At 45.5% G+C, this 21,445-nt stretch overlaps 20 non-coding genes across 20 annotated transcripts; all 20 read right to left on the reverse strand.

The window, feature by feature from the left end:
- Positions 1–52: 52 nt before the first annotated feature.
- On the reverse strand, positions 53–124 carry trnac-gca (transfer RNA cysteine (anticodon GCA)). Its single transcript has one exon. It is a non-coding gene; the product is annotated as a tRNA-Cys (tRNA).
- A 298-nt stretch (positions 125–422) lies between these two features.
- Positions 423–494, reverse strand: trnac-gca (transfer RNA cysteine (anticodon GCA)). Its single transcript has one exon. It is a non-coding gene; the product is annotated as a tRNA-Cys (tRNA).
- Positions 495–1,493: 999 nt separating this feature from the next.
- On the reverse strand, positions 1,494–1,565 carry trnac-gca (transfer RNA cysteine (anticodon GCA)). The gene has a single exon. It is a non-coding gene; the product is annotated as a tRNA-Cys (tRNA).
- A 298-nt stretch (positions 1,566–1,863) lies between these two features.
- Positions 1,864–1,935, reverse strand: trnac-gca (transfer RNA cysteine (anticodon GCA)). The gene has a single exon. It is a non-coding gene; the product is annotated as a tRNA-Cys (tRNA).
- A 1,001-nt stretch (positions 1,936–2,936) lies between these two features.
- On the reverse strand, positions 2,937–3,008 carry trnac-gca (transfer RNA cysteine (anticodon GCA)). The gene has a single exon. It is a non-coding gene; the product is annotated as a tRNA-Cys (tRNA).
- A 12,698-nt stretch (positions 3,009–15,706) lies between these two features.
- trnac-gca (transfer RNA cysteine (anticodon GCA)) lies at positions 15,707–15,778 on the reverse strand. The gene has a single exon. It is a non-coding gene; the product is annotated as a tRNA-Cys (tRNA).
- A 408-nt stretch (positions 15,779–16,186) lies between these two features.
- On the reverse strand, positions 16,187–16,258 carry trnac-gca (transfer RNA cysteine (anticodon GCA)). Its single transcript has one exon. It is a non-coding gene; the product is annotated as a tRNA-Cys (tRNA).
- Positions 16,259–16,554: 296 nt separating this feature from the next.
- trnac-gca (transfer RNA cysteine (anticodon GCA)) lies at positions 16,555–16,626 on the reverse strand. The gene has a single exon. It is a non-coding gene; the product is annotated as a tRNA-Cys (tRNA).
- A 169-nt stretch (positions 16,627–16,795) lies between these two features.
- trnac-gca (transfer RNA cysteine (anticodon GCA)) lies at positions 16,796–16,867 on the reverse strand. Its single transcript has one exon. It is a non-coding gene; the product is annotated as a tRNA-Cys (tRNA).
- Positions 16,868–17,275: 408 nt separating this feature from the next.
- Positions 17,276–17,347, reverse strand: trnac-gca (transfer RNA cysteine (anticodon GCA)). The gene has a single exon. It is a non-coding gene; the product is annotated as a tRNA-Cys (tRNA).
- Positions 17,348–17,646: 299 nt separating this feature from the next.
- On the reverse strand, positions 17,647–17,718 carry trnac-gca (transfer RNA cysteine (anticodon GCA)). The gene has a single exon. It is a non-coding gene; the product is annotated as a tRNA-Cys (tRNA).
- A 169-nt stretch (positions 17,719–17,887) lies between these two features.
- Positions 17,888–17,959, reverse strand: trnac-gca (transfer RNA cysteine (anticodon GCA)). Its single transcript has one exon. It is a non-coding gene; the product is annotated as a tRNA-Cys (tRNA).
- A 408-nt stretch (positions 17,960–18,367) lies between these two features.
- trnac-gca (transfer RNA cysteine (anticodon GCA)) lies at positions 18,368–18,439 on the reverse strand. The gene has a single exon. It is a non-coding gene; the product is annotated as a tRNA-Cys (tRNA).
- A 298-nt stretch (positions 18,440–18,737) lies between these two features.
- Positions 18,738–18,809, reverse strand: trnay-gua (transfer RNA tyrosine (anticodon GUA)). Its single transcript has one exon. It is a non-coding gene; the product is annotated as a tRNA-Tyr (tRNA).
- A 408-nt stretch (positions 18,810–19,217) lies between these two features.
- Positions 19,218–19,289, reverse strand: trnac-gca (transfer RNA cysteine (anticodon GCA)). The gene has a single exon. It is a non-coding gene; the product is annotated as a tRNA-Cys (tRNA).
- Positions 19,290–19,588: 299 nt separating this feature from the next.
- trnac-gca (transfer RNA cysteine (anticodon GCA)) lies at positions 19,589–19,660 on the reverse strand. Its single transcript has one exon. It is a non-coding gene; the product is annotated as a tRNA-Cys (tRNA).
- Positions 19,661–19,829: 169 nt separating this feature from the next.
- Positions 19,830–19,901, reverse strand: trnac-gca (transfer RNA cysteine (anticodon GCA)). Its single transcript has one exon. It is a non-coding gene; the product is annotated as a tRNA-Cys (tRNA).
- A 408-nt stretch (positions 19,902–20,309) lies between these two features.
- Positions 20,310–20,381, reverse strand: trnac-gca (transfer RNA cysteine (anticodon GCA)). Its single transcript has one exon. It is a non-coding gene; the product is annotated as a tRNA-Cys (tRNA).
- Positions 20,382–20,679: 298 nt separating this feature from the next.
- On the reverse strand, positions 20,680–20,751 carry trnay-gua (transfer RNA tyrosine (anticodon GUA)). Its single transcript has one exon. It is a non-coding gene; the product is annotated as a tRNA-Tyr (tRNA).
- Positions 20,752–21,159: 408 nt separating this feature from the next.
- On the reverse strand, positions 21,160–21,231 carry trnac-gca (transfer RNA cysteine (anticodon GCA)). The gene has a single exon. It is a non-coding gene; the product is annotated as a tRNA-Cys (tRNA).
- Positions 21,232–21,445: the final 214 nt, after the last annotated feature.

Here is a 21,445-nt window from a genome sequence, read left to right on the forward strand (position 1 = left end):
AAATTAAAAGCAATAGCAAGTGAACAATACTGACTTGTCAGAGATGTAAAGAAGGGGGTATCCAGAATTGAACTGGAGACCTCTTGATCTGCAGTCAAATGCTCTACCACTGAGCTACACCCCCTACTGTGAACAACTCATACACTCAAGGTTTGAAAAATTCAAATGTTTGTTGGCGTTATCTTTCTAGAAAGTTGCAAGACGTTGTTTAAACTGAAGAAGCTGTACACTGAAGAGCTAAACTTCAGCAAATTCACAATTGGAATATCGCAAAGGTGTGCATTGCACTTCTCTTTTATGTGGACAGATAGATGGCAGTGGGGAATAAAAAAGACATCCTGAGGTGAACAGGAGAACCCTGCTACACAGTCAGTGACGAACAAGCAGAAACTGACAAATTATGACATGGGGGAGGACCATGGAGGGGGCATCCAGAGTTGAACTGGAGACCTCTTGATCTGCAGTCAAATGCTCTACCACTGAGCTATACCGCCTAACTTGGAAATACTGAAAAAATCAACCTGTTTTTTTCAGGTTTGGTTACATGAAAACTAAATATTGACAATAGTTAAAAAGAAACAAGTCTTGTTTTTCAGCATATACCTTACTAAATTCACAGCTATTGTAAATGAACAACATTGACTTAGCAGCGATATACAGAAGGGGGCATCCAGAGTTGAACAGGAGATCTCTTGATCTGCAGTCAAATGCATTTCCACTGAGCAATACCCACTACTTTAGAAAACTGATGACATTATCCTGGTTTTTCCATGTTAGGGGGCAGATAGTTACAAAGAAACACGAGTCATGTTTTTTCAGTAGACGCTTAACTAAATTTAAAGCAACAGTAACTGAACAACAACTAATTTAGCAGTGATATACTTACGTGGTATTCTAGACTTGAACTGGAGACCTCTTGATCTGCAGTCATTTGTACTACTGCTGAACTACACCCCCATTATTAAGGAATGAAGAAAGCAACCTGATTTTTTTCAGGTTTGCTTCCAAGTAAAGGTCTTTTGGACAACGGTTGGCAAAAAAACACGAGTCTGGTTTTTCAGTATACACCTTACAAAATTAAAAGCAATAGCAAGTGAACAATACTGACTTGGCAGAGATGTAAAGGGGGCATCCAGATTTGAACTGGAGACCTCTTGATCTGCAGTCAAATGGTCTCCAACTGAGCTACACCCCTACTGTGAACAACACATATACTAAAGTTTTCAGAAATTCAAATGTTTGTTGGCGTTATCTTTCTAGAAAGTTGCAAGGCATTTTTTAAACTGAAGAAGCTGTACACTGAAGAGCTAAACTTCAGCAAATTCACAATTGGAATATTGCAATGGTGTGCATTGCACTTCTCTTTTATGTGGACAGATAGATGGCAGTGGGGAATAAAACAGAGATCCAGAGTTGATCAGGAGAACCCTGCTACCCAGTCAGTAATAAGGAAGCAGAGACTGACAAGATATGACATGGGGGAGGAACATGGAAGGGGGCATCCAGAGTTGAACTGGAGACCTCTTGATCTGCAGTCAAATGCTCTACCACTGAGCTACACCCCCTACTGTGAACGACTCATACACTCAAGGTTTGAAAAATTCAAATGTTTGTTGGCGTTATCTTTCTAGAAAGTTGCAAGACATTGTTTAAACTGAAGAAGCTGTACACTGAAGAGCTAAACTTCAGCAAATTCACAATTGGAATATCGCAAAGGTGTGCATTGCACTTCTCTTTTATGTGGACAGATAGATGGCAGTGGGGAATAAAAATGACATCCAGAGTTGAACAGGAGAACCCTGCTACACAGTCAATGACGAACAAGCAGAAACTGACAAATTATGACATGGGGGAGGACCATGGAGGGGGCATCCAGAGTTGAACTGGAGACCTCTTAATCTGCAGTCAAATGCTCTACCACTGAGCTATACCGCCTAACTTGGAAATACTGAAAAAATCAACCTGTTTTTTTCAGGTTTGGTTACATGAAAAATAAATATTGACAATAGTTAAAAAGAAACAAGAGTCTAGTTTTTCAGCATATACCTTACTAAATTCACAGCAATTGTAAATGAACAACATTGACTTAGCAGCGATATACAGAAGGGGGCATCCAGAGTTGAACAGGAGACCTCTTGATCTGCAGTCAAATGCTTTACCACTGAGCAATACCCCCTACTTTAGAAAACTGATGACATTAACCTGGTTTTTTCATGTTAGGGGGCAGATAGTTACAAAGAAACACGAGTAATGTTTTTTCAGTAGACGCTTAACTAAATTTAAAGCAACAGTAACTGAACAACAACTAATTTAGCAGTGATATACTTACGTGGTATTCTAGACTTGAACTGGAGACCTCTTGATCTGCAGTCAATTGTACTACTGCTGAACTACACTCCCATTATTAAGGAATGAAGAAAGCAACCTGATTTTTTTCAGGTTTGCTTCCAAGTAAAAGTCTTTTGGACAACGGTTGGCAAAAAAACACGAGTCTGGTTTTTCAGTATACACCTTACAAAATTAAAAGCAATAGCAAGTGAACAATACTGACTTGGCAGAGATGTAAAGGGGGCATCCAGATTTGAACTGGAGACCTCTTGATCTGCAGTCAAATGGTCTCCAACTGAGCTACACCCCTACTGTGAACAACACATATACTAAAGTTTTCAGAAATTCAAATGTTTGTTGGCGTTATCTTTCTAGAAAGTTGCAAGGCATTTTTTAAACTGAAGAAGCTGTACACTGAAGAGCTAAACTTCAGCAAATTCACAATTGGAATTTTGCAATGGTGTGCATTGCACTTCTCTTTTATGTGGACGGATAGATGGCAGTGGGGAATAAAACAGAGATCCAGAGTTGATCAGGAGAACCCTGCTACACAGTCAGTAATAAGGAAGCAGAGACTGACAAGTTATGATATGGGGGAGGAACATGGAAGGGGGCATCCAGAGTTGAACTGGAGACCTCTTGATCTGCAGTCAAATGCTCTACCACTGAGCTATACCGCCTAACTTGGAAATACTGAAAAAAATCAACCTGTTTTTTTTTTCAGGTTTGGTTACATGAAAACTAAATATTGACAATAGTTAAAAAGAAACAAGAGTCTTGTTTTTCAGCATATACCTTACTAAATTCAAAGCAATTGTAAATGAACAACATTGACTTAGAAGCGAAATACAGAAGGGGGCATCCAGAGTTTAACTGGAGACCTCTTGATCTGCAGTCAAATGCTCTACCACTGATCTATACCACCTACTTTAGAGAACAGATGACATTAACCTGGTTTTTCCATGTTAGGGGGCATGAAAAATATTTTTTGACAATAGCTAGAAAGTAACATGAGTCATGTTTTTCAGTATACACCTTACTAAATTTAAAGCAACAGTAACTGAACAACACTGATGTAGCAGTGATATACATACGTTGTATTCTAGAATAGAACTGGAGACCTCTTGATCTGCAGTCAATTGCACTACTGCTGAACTACACCCCCATTATTAAGGAATGAAGAAAGCAACCTGATTTTTTCAGGTTTGCTTCCAAGAAAAAGTATTTTGGACAATGGTTGGCAAAAAAACACGAGTCTGGTTTTTCAGTATACACTGTAGCGTTATGGATTTATGCTCTTTTATGAAAGAGAAACCATGCTACGTATTAATTCGGAATATTAATTTTAATAAATCAATAACCAAATTTTATATTGTTCAGAAGACTCAAAGGTTGTTTTCATCCATAAACTGCCGATAATATCTGAGTGTCTGTGTTTCAGTTCAATGAGGAAACCAGTTTGAAGGATTAAAAGTTTTAATTCTTCAAATTAAACTAATGATTTTGAAAATTGACAAACAGGAAATAACAATCACATTGGCAACTTTGTGGGACAATCTTTTAACAGTTTATATGCTGTTCTTGCTCAAATAGACCTTCTGGTGAACTTATAAGATTGAGAATGTTGTGATTTGTGAGATTGATATGAGGTGCGATGGATGCTTGTGTGCATCTGATTTTGCTTCAGGAAGAAACAGGTGTCTGAGTGAAAAGTGATGGTTTGAATAAACTTAGGTTTTTAGTTGGAAAAGATGCATCAAAACGCTAAACACCGTGTTCTGTCTCACCGAATTCTTGTGGACCCTCTTTCGGATCCGGGCCGTGGAGGATGTTGGTTCATCCAGATGACACTCAACGGCTGACAGGGAAGACGTAGGTGTCGAACGGAACCGGTCCAGAGTTGCCCTCGGTACACGTTGATGGTAAAGCGTTTTGTCGACGCGCTTTCTTAAGTTAATTCACTTAGAAATCAAAAGACTCGGTAATGAGTCTGCATTAGAAGTTGCGATTCAGCTATTCTGCCTGGCGTGGCAGAAACAGCGTGAAGGGGGGGGGGGGGGGGAAGAAACGAGCCAGCCGGCTCTGCCCCCCTTTCGGTTTTCAGGTCCACACTCTTTCGTTGTCCAACACGAACTGAATCATAAGACTGAAAACTTACCAAAAACCTTTCTCTTCTCAAAGCAAAACATGTGCGTCATCAAATGTGTCTGGAGTTTACTGTGGGAAGGTGTGTGTGGGTGTGTGTGAATGTTTGTGTGCTTGAGTGTGAAGGTCAGTACCAAACATTCTCAACACTATCTAATTATGGATTCATTAAGCCTTTATAATTACCCCAAAGCATAAGAACCATTCATTTGATTAAACACATTTATAATGAGCAAAATGATAATGGTTATTCAAACATTAAAATCAAGAAAAAGAAGTTTAAACTTTATGTTTTGACTTGGTCTGGGCACAACTCATGTAAACACATCTTCTGGTAGACTGCAGGTGGCTGATGTTATGATTTCCTCCCAGACTCGCTGGCGTTCAGGTCTTAATCTGTGGGTGAAAGTTCTCAGCGACCCAGCTATGACCCAGCTGCGTCCAACACCACCATTGTGACAGAAAACCCATATTTCCTCACGTTACATTCCCCCCTTTTTGTGACGACATGGTGGTCAAGCAGAGGCCACCTGACGTCACAACCACAATAACGTGATGTACTCGTGAAGGTAGACATCCCAGATGAAGGCAGGAACGATGAAGCGTCACCACAGGTCTCATGTAGAAGGGAGTCTATCCTGATCAGATGATTAAGGCCAAAACTGTTGCAATCATTGTAAAGTAATCCACTTAGGAAATCTTGAAAGCAGAGCTATTTCAATAGCAGTTAATTTTCATCAGCAATAATGCAAAGGTATTCAAAGGATAAGCAGCCCGTATGCCACACGGAGCTGGGCAGGTGATGTATTCCCCAGGCGTAGTCCAGGCGAAGTCCAGCGCAGACCTCGACCCATCTCGAACCACGACCGAAGCCCCATGCGACAGGAAACCAGTTGAAGGATGGTGAAGACGACCCCTCTGATGGGATGTAGTCCATACGAGCTCGGAGAAGGAGACAAAGTGAGACAGCCCACACGATAGATAGCATTTGATGCAAAACAAAGAAATCAATCAAAACCTATCTATGGGTGCCTCTGGGAAAATGTGGATGCCTTCTGTGAATTATCTAAAGAAGAAATGTTCTGCACCCTGCTCTACATGTCATGTAAAAACGTGATGCAGAGAAAACACAAATAAAAGAAAGCAAATCCTAACTGATATGTGAAACTCAGCAGGCTGCACTAATTAAAGGCATATATATATAAAAGAAATAATCATGAAAATGAAGGGCAAATTGGCTCGTGGCCCTTTAAGGGAAATAGTAACAAAATAAAATTAAATTTGTAATCAAATATAATCATGCTACACAAAGCACTAATAAAAAGATAGAGATGTAAATCAGTTCTAAAAATGTAAATCAGTAGGTTAGTAATCCCTAAAGATGTGAGTTAGTAACAGGACCCTGGCTGGAGGCAGGTAACCTGAAAAAAAAAAACCAAAGGATATCACATTTGTTAAAAATTCATCCCACAAACGAGATAATTTGTAACGGTCCACCAGTCAGTGGAAAGGAATCCGGTCAGAATAGAGTCGGTCAGAATAGAGTTGTGCAGTAAGCGTTTTGAATCTGGTATTGCGGACCCACAGAGACACGAGTTTGGACGTATCTGTGGGAGCAGGCTCATAAGCGATTTGGTTATCAAACTGTTTGTATCTTGTGTTACGAACCCACAGGGAAACTTGTTTGAATTTACCTGAGGGTCCCGTTTGGAACTGGAGCGAAGCTGATGGTTTAGCTGTTAGATCAGAACCTGATTTTACCTGCTCAAAGTTGTGTTGCAGCTTTACGGAGGCGACTTTGTTGTGATCAGAAATAGTAGTGAACTGGAAATGCGAAAATGATGCTCGCAAAGCAGGAGGAGGCTCTCCACCCCCCTTTTGTTGCTCAAACCTATGCCATGTCTGTGAGACAGGAGAAGCATAACAAACAGTTCTTAAGCTCTTAAAAGCCCTATTACCAAGAAGATGCACGTTGTCACTTGAATCGTGCTGAAAGAGTAGGCATTCAGATGTCCAAAGACCTGGAGGTGTTGGACTTGGAGGTTCTGAAAAGGAGTGATCCAAGGATGGTTGTGTCACGGGTGTCAAAGCAAACCTAGCCATGTTTAGAATCAGATACAGACATGATGCTAGCTTTAGGAACATGGTCTGTCCTGAAAACTGAAGCCAAGAATACTTTATTCCCAAGAATGATGGAGGTTCCCACACAGAATCAGAAAAACCCGGTTTAACCAGAGTATTTACAGACTGACTAGAACTCCGCCCCGTAGAAGGAGCAGCACCTAACTCCGGGTCGGAGGTCAATGTTGTCAGCTGAATTGGAGGAAGGTCAGTGTCGAGTTCTGCAATGACCCGCCCGCTCGGAGGAGGATTTCCCCCGAACAGCCTGAAGTCCGCCACGGAAAACTCAGTGCCACTCGGCACCCCCCTTTTGTCAGGAGGGGCCCCGAGCAGAGCATCACTGCACGCACCTACACCTCCCGGGCCGGGTGGCACCCCCGGGCCCGTGAGAGAGATGATCGCAGCAACCACCGAGCTTCCTTCAATATCGCCACTGACCACAGGACTGCTGGAAACCGCAGGGTTTTCTGCGTCGTCGTGGTCACCTGTAAGAGAAATCACAGGAAAGAGAGCACAGAGGCCCGAGACTAAGTCACACCCCTGTGAAAGGAGAAAGGAATTGGCCACCGTATTAGCAGAGGTCACAAACTGAAAAGTGACAAGGTCATTCACATAAAGGTCAAGATGTCCGGGCACAAACCCCTTAAATGGCATGGTAGCTCCGTCTGGAGACCACAAGTGTTTCACGGCGGCTGACGTTCCCATCACGCCCCGATAAAGAAGCTGGTTTGTGCATGAGGCGGACTGACGAGTAAAACAGACCTCTGACTGAAGCGGTGGGTCACAGCCTGAAGATTTCACACCCATGCTGGAGAGATGTTCAGCCTTTAACATGGATGACAGAGGAGAAGCATTAGGAACCAAAGGGTTAAGCACAACCTGTTTGTCAGAGAGGTTAACCATAGGCTCAAGAGATTTATTCAGCTTAAAAGTAGCAGAGAAAGTGTTGTTTATTTCAAACCTTGATATTGATGGTGGGTTTTTGACCCCCTGGAAGAAATAAAAGTAAAGAAAAAGCGTTATGACTGTAAACAGCATGTTGCATGAATTCACGTCATGAATTGCAGACCAGAACCACCTCCGACCCAGTGCAGCTGGCACCGAACCGCAGCCACTAGTCCCCACTGCTCCCGACCGGCGGCACCCGCCTAAAACGGGCCCGTTCGGGCGGGCGGAGGGACCAGCGATGCTCGGCCGGTGAACAGTCTCCTGCGTCATGGCATGTTCTGGAAGCAGAACGTCAGAGAACCTTACACCAGGTGTAACAGTGCAAGAAAGATTTTGTCGTGTCTCGTCCATCTCCCATTAAGTTCAGAGCAACTCGCGTTTTTACCTTCTGAGCCGACGTAAAACTCCGGGCAGATTCCTTAATATGTCTCACACAAACAAGGACTGTCCGTAGCCTACTTAACTTTATGACACAGGGTAAAACAAGGAATTGTTGATAGAGAAATGAATACACACAACTTCACAAGATGGAAGAAAAAGGCATGGATCCGAGCGATGGAGGCTGTGAAAGCCGACCCGATCACCGGTCCAAAATAAAATAATAAAAAAAAATAATAAACCCTACGCTGCCGAGATGCTACCAGACGGACAAACGTAGCAAACTGTAGATTCTACACACCGTAGCGATTTACAAGAACCACCGCCAATGCGGGTTTTGTGAGGACACAGACTGACTGTGTCAGAAATGGTTTGACAATCTAACGGGACTTTAAAAAACGCACGCAATCTGAATGCAGTAACGCGGGACGGCCATGCTTCGCTTTACGACGTTTACCTAGCAATCAAGATACGGTAGGAGTCACCGAGCATTCCGTCTAAAAAGCGCACGCAATCTGAATGCACTAACGCGTGACGGCCATGCTTCGCTTTACGACGTTTACCTAGCAATCAAGCTACGGTAGGAGTCACCGAGCATTCCGTTTAAAAAGCGCACGCAATCTGAATGCAGTAACGCGTGACGGCCATGCTTCGCTTTACGACGTTTACCTAGCAATCAAGCCACGGTAGGAGTCACCGAGCATTCCGTTCAGATTCGGTTTCTATAAGTCGCCCATGCAATGGAGATATTTTCCACAATAGCTCGCCCACAGTGTCAACACACTGAGACGAAAGGTGTCCGAGAATTTAGTCTCGGTTCTGAGGTTCGGAGAATTTATTGATAATTTTAGGAACTGAGGATAAGCTGCTCACGGTAGCTCACCCAGCAATGGTCAGAGCGGAAACGTAGCTTTCCGACCTGAGGTTAGACTAGAGACGCGGCGGCGCGTAAAAATGGACAGAATTTAGTCAAAAGCACAACTCACACGTTCGCTCCGAAGGCGAAGATGGGATAAATCAAAGTTAGGTCTGTAATTTGCGGTCAATTTGAGATCGGAGATCTTCCCGGTCAAGTTTCCACCAGGACGCCTCCCGGAAGAGTGACTTCAGCGGAACAATTTCCGGTTAATTTCAAAATAAGACATCAAAGTGAAACACAGAGAAAAGCGTTGTTTGTGTCGGGCTGATCAGACTGGATGAAGGAGACGAACAAGGTGAGACGTTTAACAGTTTATTATTTCTCCGGTCGTATCTCTGTGAGGAAGAAACGATGACTGAGATGAGAAGCCGGTACCGGCGTCTTCCATATATAGCCTTGCTTGGCTGTGACGTGGAGGGAATCCCCGCGAGGAGCACGCTGGGAGCTCCCCATGAGGAGCATGTCGGGAGTTGTGGTCCGAACGTCAGCCGGGAGATACCTGAGTCCTGACAGGACCCCCCGGTCCAGGGACGGCTCCAGAAGTCCCAGCGCGACCCCGGCGGACCCAGAAGTCGGAGATCAGGGAAGGGTCCAGGATGCACCGAGCCGGCTCCCAGGAGCGTTCCTCGGGGCCATAGTCCTTCCAGTCCACTAGGTACTGCCAGCCCCGACCCCTGCGGCGAGCGTCCAGGATGCGCCGGACGGTGTAGATAGGCTCACCGTTGAGGAAGCGGGCAGGAGGCGGCGCCGGAGTCGGAGGCGGGAGAAGGGAGGACTCCACGAAGGGCTTGAGCCGGGAGGTATGAAAGGTGGGATGGATGCGGAGAGTAGCCGGCAGTCGCAACCGGTACGTGACCGGGTTGATGACCCTTTGGATGGGGTATGGGCCGAGGAACCGAGGAGCGAGTTTCTTGGCCCCGGCACGGACCCGAAGGTCAGCCGTGGACACCCAGACCTTGTCCCCAGGAGCATAGGAGGGACCAGGACGGTGTCGACGGAGATGCTGGCGAGCATAGCTGGTGTTAGCTCTGGTTATGGAGGCTCGTGCTTTGATCCAGGCGCTCTTGCAGCGTCTCACCATGGCTTCCGCTGCTGGAACGGCGACCTCGGGTTCTTGGTGGGCAAAGACCGGGGGCTGGAAGCCATAGCAGACCTCGAAAGGGGACAGCCGAGTGGCAGATGAGGTGTGAAGATTGTGGGACAGCTCCGCCCAGAAGAGGTATTTAGGCCACTGTGAGGGTTGAGCCGAGACAAAACAACGAAGGTACCGACCCAGCTGTTGGTTAGCCCGCTCCGTCTGGCCATTGGTCTGCGGGTGGTAGCCTGAGAATAGACTGACCGATGCTCCCATCAGCCGACAGAAAGCTTTCCAGAACCGGGCCGTGAACTGGGGCCCCCGATCCGAGACCACGTCGACTGGGAACCCGTGGAGGCGCACCACGTTCTCCAGGAACAGTTCCGCTGTGCGTTGGGCTGAGGGGAGACCCGGAAGGGCGATGAAATGGACAGACTTGGAAAAGCGGTCCGTAACCGTCATGACAGTGTTGAGGTTATTGACCGACGGGAGACCTGTGACGAAGTCCAGCCCCACGTGGGACCAGGGGCGGCTGGGCACCGGAAGAGGTCGGAGGGCACCAGCCGAGGCCTGGTTGGGGTTCTTGGAGCGGGCACAGACGTCACAGGCGCTGGTGTATTCTTTCACATCCCTCGCCATGCCTGGCCACCAGAGGGCTCGTTGGAGGAATTTAAGAGTTCTGGAGAAACCAGCGTGGCCAGACAGGCGTGATGAGTGGGCCCAGGACAACGCCTCGCTGCGACAGGCCGTGGGGACATAGAGGCGACCCACGGGGGTCTCAGGAGGCGCGGGGTCGTCCCGGAGGGCGTTCTGGATAGCTTCCTCCAACGGCCACCTCAGTTGGCCCAGGAAACGGTGTTCCGGGAGGATTGGCGCTGGCTCGGACGAGGGCGAGGAGTGGGTGAATTGGCGGGAGAGGGCGTCCGCCTTCTGGTTCTTGGCTCCCGGGCGGTAGGCGAGATGGAAGTCGTAGGGTTCAAAGAAGAGGGCCCAGCGAGCCTGGCGAGGATTAAGCTGCTTGGCAGATTTTATGTGGGTCAGGTTCTGATGGTCAGTCCAGATCGTGAAAGGCTGAGTGGTGCCCAGAAGCCACTGCCTCCATTCCTCCAATGCCCATTTTATGGCCAGTAACTCACGGTCGCCCACACCGTACTTCTGCTGGGTGGTGGAAAACTTCCTGGAGAAGTAGGCGCAGGGATGGAGCCTGTCGTCGGGCCCGCCTAGAGACAGGATGGCGCCGGCGCCGACGTCAGAGGCGTCGACCTCGACCACAAAGGGGACTGCAGGATCTGGATGGCGGAGGATCGGGGCCGAGGTAAAGCGGGTGACCAGGTGGTGGAAGGCCCGAATGGCGTCGGGAGTTAGATGAAACGGCTGGCCAGGGGAGCCTGGTCGAGTGAGAGAGGTGAGAGGGGCTACGAGGGTGCTATAGTTCTTTATAAAACGGCGGTAAAAGTTGCAGAAACCCAGAAAACTCTGCAGTTGTTTCAGGCTGGTTGGCAAGGGCCAGTCCTTCACCGCCTGGATTTTCTGAGGGTCCATGGTTATCCCTTCGTCCGAGATCCTGTAACCCAGGAAGGATATGGACTGCTGATGGAAGGAGCATTTCTCGGGTTTACAGTACAGGTTGTGGTCCAGGAGCCGGGTCAGGACGGCGCGAACATGATGGATGTGTTCGGCCTCGGATTTGGAGTAGATCAGTATATCGTCCAGATAGGCGAACACCCACCGTCCCAGCATGTCGCGGAGGACATCATTAATGAGACGTTGGAAGACAGCAGGGCTATTGCATAGTCCGAAGGGCATAACCAGGTACTCCCAGTGGCCGGTGGGTGTTATGAAAGCGGTCTTCCACTCATCCCCGGCCTTTATACGGACCAGATTGTAGGCGCTCCAGAGATCCAGTTTCGTAAAGATCCGTGCCTGGGAGATGGCATCCAGAGCGGTAGTGAGGAGCGGCAGAGGATGGCGGTCCTTGACCGTGATCTTGTTCAGACCCCGATAGTCTATGCAGGGGCGAAGATCGCCTTCCTTTTTCCTCACGAAGAAGAAGCCAGCGGCACCCGGAGAGGAGGAGGGTCGAATGAACCCCTGCTGGAGGGCCTGGGCGATATATTCTTCCATCGCTTTGGTCTCGGGAGGCGCGAGAGAGAAAAGGCGCCCGCGGGGAGGACTGGTTCCGGGTAGCAGCTTGATCTCCATATCATATGGCCGGTGAGGTGGCAGGGAGGTGGCGCGCCGCTTGTCGAACACCGCGGCCAGGTCCCGATAGGGCAGCGGCAGGTGGGGCGGTGTGGAGCTGGGGCCCCCGTCCGGAAGACCCGCCGAGGATGGAGGAGGAGCGAGGTGGGTCTGGCACGAGGTCCCCCAGCCCAGCAGGCGGTTCTGGGACCAGGAAATATGAGGGTCGTGGAGACGGAGCCAGGGGAACCCCAGGATTAGGGGAGAAGAGGGAGCAGAAATGATCAGGAAATGGAGGGTCTCCTGGTGGCCTTGGGTGATCATACGGAGTGGCTGGGTTCGGTCTCGGACTGGGTAGGGTTGGAGAGGCCTACCGTCCACCGAGGTCACTGGTATAACCCTCTCCAGGGGTTGTAGGGGGATCCGTAGGCGTTTTGCCAGATCCAGGTCCATGAAATTGTCCGCGGCCCCCGAGTCCACCAATGCGTTTACGTGGAGTGAGGCCTCACCATGGAGGAGGGTGACAGGAATAAGGAGACGGTTAGTAGCGACAGGGGTAGAAGAAGACCCAGACTGAGCGACCCCAATACTCAGTGGGGCGCCCCGTTTCCCGATCGTCGCGGGCAGTCCAGGCGTCGGTGGTCGGGAGAGCCACAGTAGGCACAGAGGCCCTCGCGCCACCGTCGTTGTCTCTCCTCGGGGGGAAGGTGGCCGAGCTGCGTGGGCTTCTCCGTCAGCATGGGTACAGGAGCTGGCGTGGGTGAACGAGGGCGAGGCACCGGCATCCTGGGGGGACGCGTGGATAACTTGGGTCGAACCAGAACCCGCTGGTCGATGCGCAGCGCCAGATCAACCACCTCATCCAGGGTCTGAGGCAGCTCCCTTCCCGCCAACTCATCACGGATGTAGGGTGCCAGCCCCTCCAGGAAGGCGGCCCGCAGAGCGGAGTCATTCCACTGCAGCTTGGCGGAGATGGTGCGGAACTCCGACGCATAAGCGCACACCGAGCGTTCCCGCTGGCGGAGTTTGAGAAGGCGTGTCTCTGCTCCCACTTCGCTGCTGGGGGGAACAAAGGTCTTCCGGAGAGCGGACACAAACGCAGCATAGTCGTTGCAGGCAGGGGATTTGGAATTGTAAAGCGCAGCAGCCCACTCCGCGGCGCGTCCGGAGAGCAGGGAGGTGAGATGCGCCACTCGGGAGCGCGCAGATGGGTAGCATCCAGGTTGGCACTCGAACTGCATGTCCAGCGTGGCGAGCAGACCATCAGGGCTCCCCGTCTCTCCGTTCCACCTCTCCGGCAGGCTGAAGTGGGGCTCCTCCCTAGGAGCAGAGCGGGTTGGATCCTGGAGTGCCGCGATCTGTTGCTGCTGATCGTTTGCCTGTTGTTGGAGAGCCGTGAGAGCCGTGGATAGACGCAGGGTGTGGTCGGACAAGGAGTTCACCTTGGTGTTGAGCTGATCTACCATGGAACGCAGCTGCAAGTTCTCGTGGCGGAGACGATCGATCTCCGTCGGATCTACTTGGATCTCAGTCATCCTGTCGGGCTGATCAGACTGGATGAAGGAGACGAACAAGGTGAGACGTTTAACAGTTTTATTATTTCTCCGGTCGTATCTCTGTGAGGAAGAAACGATGACTGAGATGAGAAGCCGGTACCGGCGTCTTCCATATATAGCCTTGCTTGGCTGTGACGTGGAGGGAATCCCCGCGAGGAGCACGCTGGGAGCTCCCCATGAGGAGCATGTCGGGAGTTGTGGTCCGAACGTCAGCCGGGAGATACCTGAGTCCTGACAGTTTGTAGCTTTTAGATGTAAGAAAGCAGACATATCGCAGATATAGAAGACTGGATACGCTCGCCATTAAATGTAGCGTTATGGATTTATGCTCTTTTATGAAAGAGAAACCATGCTACGTATTAATTCGGAATATTAATTTTAATAAATCAATAACCAAATTTTATATTGTTCAGAAGACTCAAAGGTTGTTTTCATCCATAAACTGCCGATAATATCTGAGTGTCTGTGTTTCAGTTCAATGAGGAAACAAGTTTGAAGGATTAACAGTTTTAATTCTTCAAGTTAAACTAATGATTTTGAAAATTGACAAACAGGAAATAACAATCACATTGGCAACTTTGTGGGACAATCTTTTAACAGTTTATATGCTGTTCTTGCTCAAATAGACCTTCTGGTGAATTTATGAAGATTGAGAATGTTGTGACATGAATGCGTGTGTGAGTCTGATTTTGCTTCAGGAAGAAACAGGTGTCTGAGTGAAGTGATGGTTTGGATAAACTTAGGTCTTATCAGAGAACTGCATCAAACGCTAAAACCGTGCTCTGTCTCACCGAACTCTTGTGGACCCTCTTTCGGATCCGGGCCGTGGAGGATGTTGTGGTTCATCCAGATGACACCGGCGGCTGAAAGGAGACGTAGGTGTCGAACGGAACCGGTCCAGAGTTGCCCTCGGTACACGTGGATGGTAGAGCGTTTTATCGATGCGCTTTCTTAAGTTAATTCACTCAGAAATCAAAAGACTCGGTAATGAGTCTTCGTTAGAAGTCGCGATTCAGCTATTCTGCCTGGCTTGGCAGAAACAGCGTGAAAGGGGGGAAGAACGAGCCAACAGGCTCTGCCCCCCCTTTGGTTTTCAGGTCTGTTCTCTCCCGTTGTCCAACCCGAACTGAATCATAAAACTGAAAACTTACCAAAAACCTCTCTTCTCAAAGCAAAACATGTGCGTCATCAAATGTGTCTGGAGTTTACTGTGGGCAGATGTGTGTGGGTGTGTGTGAATGTTTGTGTGCTTGAGTGTGAAGGTCAGTACCACACATTCAACATTATCTACTTAAGTGTGGATTCATTAATCCATTATAATTACCCCAAAGCATACTAGTCATTCATTTGATTAAACACATTTATAATGAGCAAAATGATAATGGTTATTTTAACATTAAAATCACGAAAAAGAAGTTTAAACTTTATGTTTTGACTTGGTCTGGGTACAACTCATGTAAACACATCTTCTGGTAGACTGCACGTGGCAGATGTTATGGTTTCCTCCCAGACTCGCTGGCGTTCAGGTCTTAATCTGTGGGTGAAAGTTCTCAGCGACCCAGCTATGACCCAGCTGCGTCCAACACCACCATTGTGACAGAAAACCCATATTTCCTCACGTTACACCCCTTACAAAAATTAAAAGCAATAGCAAGTGAACAATACTGACTTGGCAGAGATGTAAAGGGGGCATCCAGATTTGAACTGGAGACCTCTTGATCTGCAGTCAAATGGTCTCCAACTGAGCTACACCCCCTACTGTGAACAACAGATATACTCAAGTTTTCAAAAATTCAAACGTTTGTTGGCATTATCTTTCTAGAAAGTTGCAAGGCATTTTTTAAACTGAAGAAGCTGTACACTGAAGAGCTAAACTTCAGCAAATTCACAAATGGAATATTGCAATGGTGTGCATTGCACTTCTCTTTTATGTGGACAGATAGATGGCAGTGGGGAATAAAACAGACATCCAGAGTTGATCAGGAGAACCCTGCTACACAGTCAATAATGAGGAAGCAGAGACTGCCAAGTTTAGACATGGGGGAGGAACATGGAAGGGGGCATCCAGAGTTGAACTGGAGACCTCTTGATCTGCAGTCAAATGCTCTAACACTGAGCTATACCCCCTACTTTAGAGAACAGATTACATTAACCTGGTTTTTCCATGTTAGGGGGCATGAAAAATAATTTTTGACAATAGCTAGAAAGAAATATGAGTCATGTTTTTCAGTATACACCTTACTAAATTTAAAGCAACAGTAACTGAACAACACTGATGTAGCAGTGATATACATACGTGGTATTCTAGAATTGAACTGGAGACCTCTTGATCTGCAGTCAGTTGCACTACTGCTGAACTACACCCCCATTATTAAGGAATGAAGAAAGCAACCTGATTTTTTCAGGTTTGCTTCCAAGAAAAAGTATTTTGGACAATGGTTGGCAAAAAAACACGAGTCTGGTTTTTCAGTATACACCTTACAAAATTAAAAGCAATAGCAAGTGAACAATACTGACTTGTCAGAGATGTAAAGAAGGGGGTATCCAGAATTGAACTGGAGACCTCTTGATCTGCAGTCAAATGCTCTACCACTGAGCTACACCCCCTACTCTGAACAACTCATACACTCAAGGTTTGAAAAATTCAAATGTTTGTTGGCGTTCTTTCTAGAAAGTTGCAAGACATTGTTTAAACTGAAGAAGCTGTACACTGAAGAGCTAAACTTCAGCAAATTCACAATTGGAATATCGCAAAGGTGTGCATTGCACTTCTCTTTTATGTGGACAGATAGATGGCAGTGGGGAATAAAACAGACATCCAGAGTTGAACAGGAGAACCCTGCTACACAGTCAGTGATGACGAAGCAGAAACTGACGACTTATGACATGGCGGACGACCACGGAGGGGGCATCCAGAGTTGAACTGGAGACCTTTTGATCTGCAGTCAAATGCTCTACCACTGAGCTATACCCCCTAACTTCGAAATACTGAAAAAATCAACCTGTTTTTTTCAGGTTTGGTTACATGAAAACTAAATATTGACAATAGTTAAAAAGAAACAAGAGTCTTGTTTTTCAGCATATACCTTACTAAATTCAAAGCAATTGTAAATGAACAACATTGACTTAGAAGCGAAATACAGAAGGGGGCATCCAGAGTTGAACTGGAGACCTCTTGATCTGCAGTCAAATGCTCTACCACTGAGCTATACCCCCTACTTTAGAGAACAGATGACATTAACCTGGTTTTTCCATGTTAGGGGGCATGAAAAATAGTTTTTGACAATAGCTAGAAAGAAACATGAGTCATGTTTTTCAGTATACACCTTACTAAATTTAAAGCAACAGTAACTGAACAACACTGATGTAGCAGTGATATACATACGTGGTATTCTAGAATTGAACCGGAGACCTCTTGATCTGCAGTCAATTGCACTACTGCTGAACTACACCCCCATTATTAAGAAATTAAGAAAGCAACCTGATTTTTTCAGGTTTGCTTCCAAGAAAAAGTATTTTGGACAATGGTTGGCAAAAAAACACGAGTCTGGTTTTTCAGTAGACACCTTACAAAATTAAAAGCAATAGCAAGTGAACAATACTGACTTGTCAGAGATGTAAAGAAGGGGGTATCCAGAATTGAACTGGAGACCTCCTGATCTGCAGTCAAATGCTCTACCACTGAGCTACACCCCCTACTGTGAACTACTCATACACTCAAGGTTTGAAAAATTCAAATGTTTGTTGGCGTTATCTATCTAGAAAGTTGCAAGACATTCTTTAAACTGAAGAAGCTGTACACTGAAGAGCTAAACTTCAGCAAATTCACAATTGGAATATTGCAATGGTGTGCATTGCACTTCTATTTTATGTGGACAGATAGATGGCAGTGGGGAATAAAACAGACATCCAGAGTTGATCAGGAGAACCCTGCTACACAGTCAGTAATGAGGAAGCAGAGACTGACAAGTTATGACATGGGGGAGGAACATGGAAGAGGGCATCCAGAGTTGAACTGGAGACCTCTTGATCTGCAGTCAAATGCTCTACCAGTGAGCTATACCCCCTAACTTGGAAATACTGAAAAAATCAACGTATTTTTTTCAGGTTTGGTTACATGAAAACTAAATATTGACAATAGTTAAAAAGAAACAAGAGTCTTGTTTTTCAGCATATACCTTACTAAATTCAAAGCAAATGTAAATGAACAACATTGACTTAGAAGCGAAATACAGAAGGGGGCATCCAGAGTTGAACTGGAGACCTCTTGATTTGCAGTCAAATGCTCTACCACTGATCTATACCCCCTACTTTAGAGAACAGTTGACATTAACCTGGTTTTTCCATGTTAGGGGGCATGAAAAATAATTTTTGACAATAGCTAGAAAGAAACATGAGTCATGTTTTTCAGTATACACCTTACTAAATTTAAAGCAACAGTAACTGAACAACACTGATTTAGCAGTGATATACATACGTTGTATTCTAGAATAGAACTGGAGACCTCTTGATCTGCAGTCAATTGCACTACTGCTGAACTACACCCCCATTATTAAGGAATGAAGAAAGCAACCTGATTTTTTCAGGTTTGCTTCCAAGAAAAAGTATTTTGGACAATGGTTGGCAAAAAAACACGAGTCTAGGTTTTCAGTAGACACCTTACAAAATTAAAAGCAATAGCAAGTGAACAATACTGACTTGTCAGAAATGTAAAGAAGGGGGTATCCAGAATTGAACTGGAGACCTCTTGATCTGCAGTCAAATGCTCTACCACTGAGCTACACCCCCTACTGTGAACAACTCATACACTCAAGGTTTGAAAAATTCAAATGTTTGTTGGCGTTATCTTTCTAGAAAGTTGCAAGACATTGTTTAAACTGAAGAAGCTGTACACTAAAGAGCTAAACTTCAGCAAATTCACAATTGGAATATTGCAATGGTGTGCATTGCACATCTCTTTTATGTGGACAGATAGATGGCAGTGGGAATAAAACAGACATCCAGACTTGATCAGGAGAACCCTGCTACACAGTCAGTAATGAGGAAGCAGAGACTGACAAGTTATGACATGCGGGAGGAACATAGAAGGGGGCATCCAGAGTTGAACTGGAGACCTCTTGATCTACAGTCAAATGCTCTACCACTGAGCTATACCCCCTACTTTGGAGAACAGATGACATTAACCTGGTTTTTCCATGTTAGGGGGCATGAAAAATAATTTTTGACAATAGCTAGAAAGAAACATGATTCATGTTTTTCAGTATACACCTTACTAAATTTAAAGCAACAGTAACTGAACAACACTGATGTAGCAGTGATTTACATACGTGGTATTCTAGAATTGAACTGGAGACCTCTTGATCTGCAGTCAATTGCACTACTGCTGAACTACACCCCCATTATTAAGGAATGAAGAAAGCAACCTGATTTTTTCAGGTTTGCTTCCAAGAAAAAGTATTTTGGACAATGGTTGGCAAAAAAGCACGAGTCTGGTTTTTCAGTATACACCTTACAAAATTAAAAGCAATAGCAAGTGAACAATACTGACTTGTCAGAGATGTAAAGAAGGGGGTATCCAGAATTGAACTGGAGACCTCTTGATCTGCAGTCAAATGCTCTACCACTGAGCTAAACCCCCTACTGTGAACAACTCATACACTCAAGGTTTGAAAAATTAAAATGTTTGTTGGCGTTATCTTTCTAGAAAGTTGCAAGACATTGTTTAAACTGAAGAAGCTGTACACTGAAGAGCTAAACTTCAGCAAATTCACAATTGCATTATCGCAAAGGTGTGCATTGCACTTCTCTTTTATGTGGACAGATAGATGACAGTGGGGAATAAAACAGACATCCAGAGTTGATCAGGAGAACCCTGCTACACAGTCAGTAATGAGGAAGCAGAGACTGACAAGTTATGACATGGGGGAGGAACATGGAAGAGGGCATCCAGAGTTGAACTGGAGACCTCTTGATCTGCGGTCAAATGCTCTACCAGTGAGCTATACCCCCTAACTTGGAAATACTGAAAAAATCAACGTATTTTTTTCAGGTTTGGTTACATGAAAACTAAATATTGACAATAGTTAAAAAGAAACAAGAGTCTTGTTTTTCAGCATATACCTTACTAAATTCAAAGCAAATGTAAATGAACTACATTGACTTAGAAGCGAAATACAGAAGGGGGCATCCAGAGTTGAACTGGAGACCTCTTGATTTGCAGTCAAATGCTCTACCACTGATCTATACCCCCTACTTTAGAGAACAGATGACATTAACCTGGTTTTTCCATGTTAGGGGGCATGAAAAATAATTTTTGACAATAGCTAGAAAGAAACATGAGTCATGTTTTTCAGTATACACCTTACTAAATTTAAAGCAACAGTAACTGAACAACACTGATTTAGCAGTGATATACATACGTTGTATTCTAGAATAGAACTGGAGACCTCTTGATCTGCAGTCAATTGCACTACTGCTGAACTACACCCCCATTATTAAGGAATGAAGAAAGCAACCTGATTTTTTCAGGTTTGCTTCCAAGAAAAAGTATTTTGGACAATGGTTGGCAAAAAAACACGAGTCTAGTTTTTCAGTAGACACCTTACAAAATTAAAAGCAATAGCAAGTGAACAATACTGACTTGTCAGAAATGTAAAGAAGGGGGTATCCAGAATTGAACTGGAGACCTCTTGATCTGCAGTCAAATGCTCTACCACTGAGCTACACCCCCTACTGTGAACAACTCATACACTCAAGGTTTGAAAAATTCAAATGTTTGTTGGCGTTATCTTTCTAGAAAGTTGCAAGACATTGTTTAAACTGAAGAAGCTGTACACTAAAGAGCTAAACTTCAGCAAATTCACAATTGGAATATTGCAATGGTGTGCATTGCACATCTCTTTTATGTGGACAGATAGATGGCAGTGGGAATAAAACAGACATCCAGACTTGATCAGGAGAACCCTGCTACACAGTCAGTAATGAGGAAGCAGAGACTGACAAGTTATGACATGCGGGAGGAACATAGAAGGGGGCATCCAGAGTTGAACTGGAGACCTCTTGATCTACAGTCAAATGCTCTACCACTGAGCTATACCCCCTACTTTGGAGAACAGATGACATTAACCTGGTTTTTCCATGTTAGGGGGCATGAAAAATAATTTTTGACAATAGCTAGAAAGAAACATGATTCATGTTTTTCAGTATACACCTTACTAAATTTAAAGCAACAGTAACTGAACAACACTGATGTAGCAGTGATTTACATACGTGGTATTCTAGAATTGAACTGGAGACCTCTTGATCTGCAGTCAATTGCACTACTGCTGAACTACACCCCCATTATTAAGGAATGAAGAAAGCAACCTGATTTTTTCAGGTTTGCTTCCAAGAAAAAGTATTTTGGACAATGGTTGGCAAAAAAGCACGAGTCTGGTTTTTCAGTATACACCTTACAAAATTAAAAGCAATAGCAAGTGAACAATACTGACTTGTCAGAGATGTAAAGAAGGGGGTATCCAGAATTGAACTGGAGACCTCTTGATCTGCAGTCAAATGCTCTACCACTGAGCTAAACCCCCTACTGTGAACAACTCATACACTCAAGGTTTGAAAAATTAAAATGTTTGTTGGCGTTATCTTTCTAGAAAGTTGCAAGACATTGTTTAAACTGAAGAAGCTGTACACTGAAGAGCTAAACTTCAGCAAATTCACAATTGGAATATCGCAAAGGTGTGCATTGCACGTCTCTTTTATGTGGACAGATAGATGGCAGTGGGGAATAAAACAGACATC

This window comes from Nothobranchius furzeri, chromosome 9 (assembly GCF_043380555.1).
Source record: "Nothobranchius furzeri strain GRZ-AD chromosome 9, NfurGRZ-RIMD1, whole genome shotgun sequence".
In the NCBI taxonomy this organism is placed as follows: domain Eukaryota; kingdom Metazoa; phylum Chordata; class Actinopteri; order Cyprinodontiformes; family Nothobranchiidae; genus Nothobranchius; species Nothobranchius furzeri.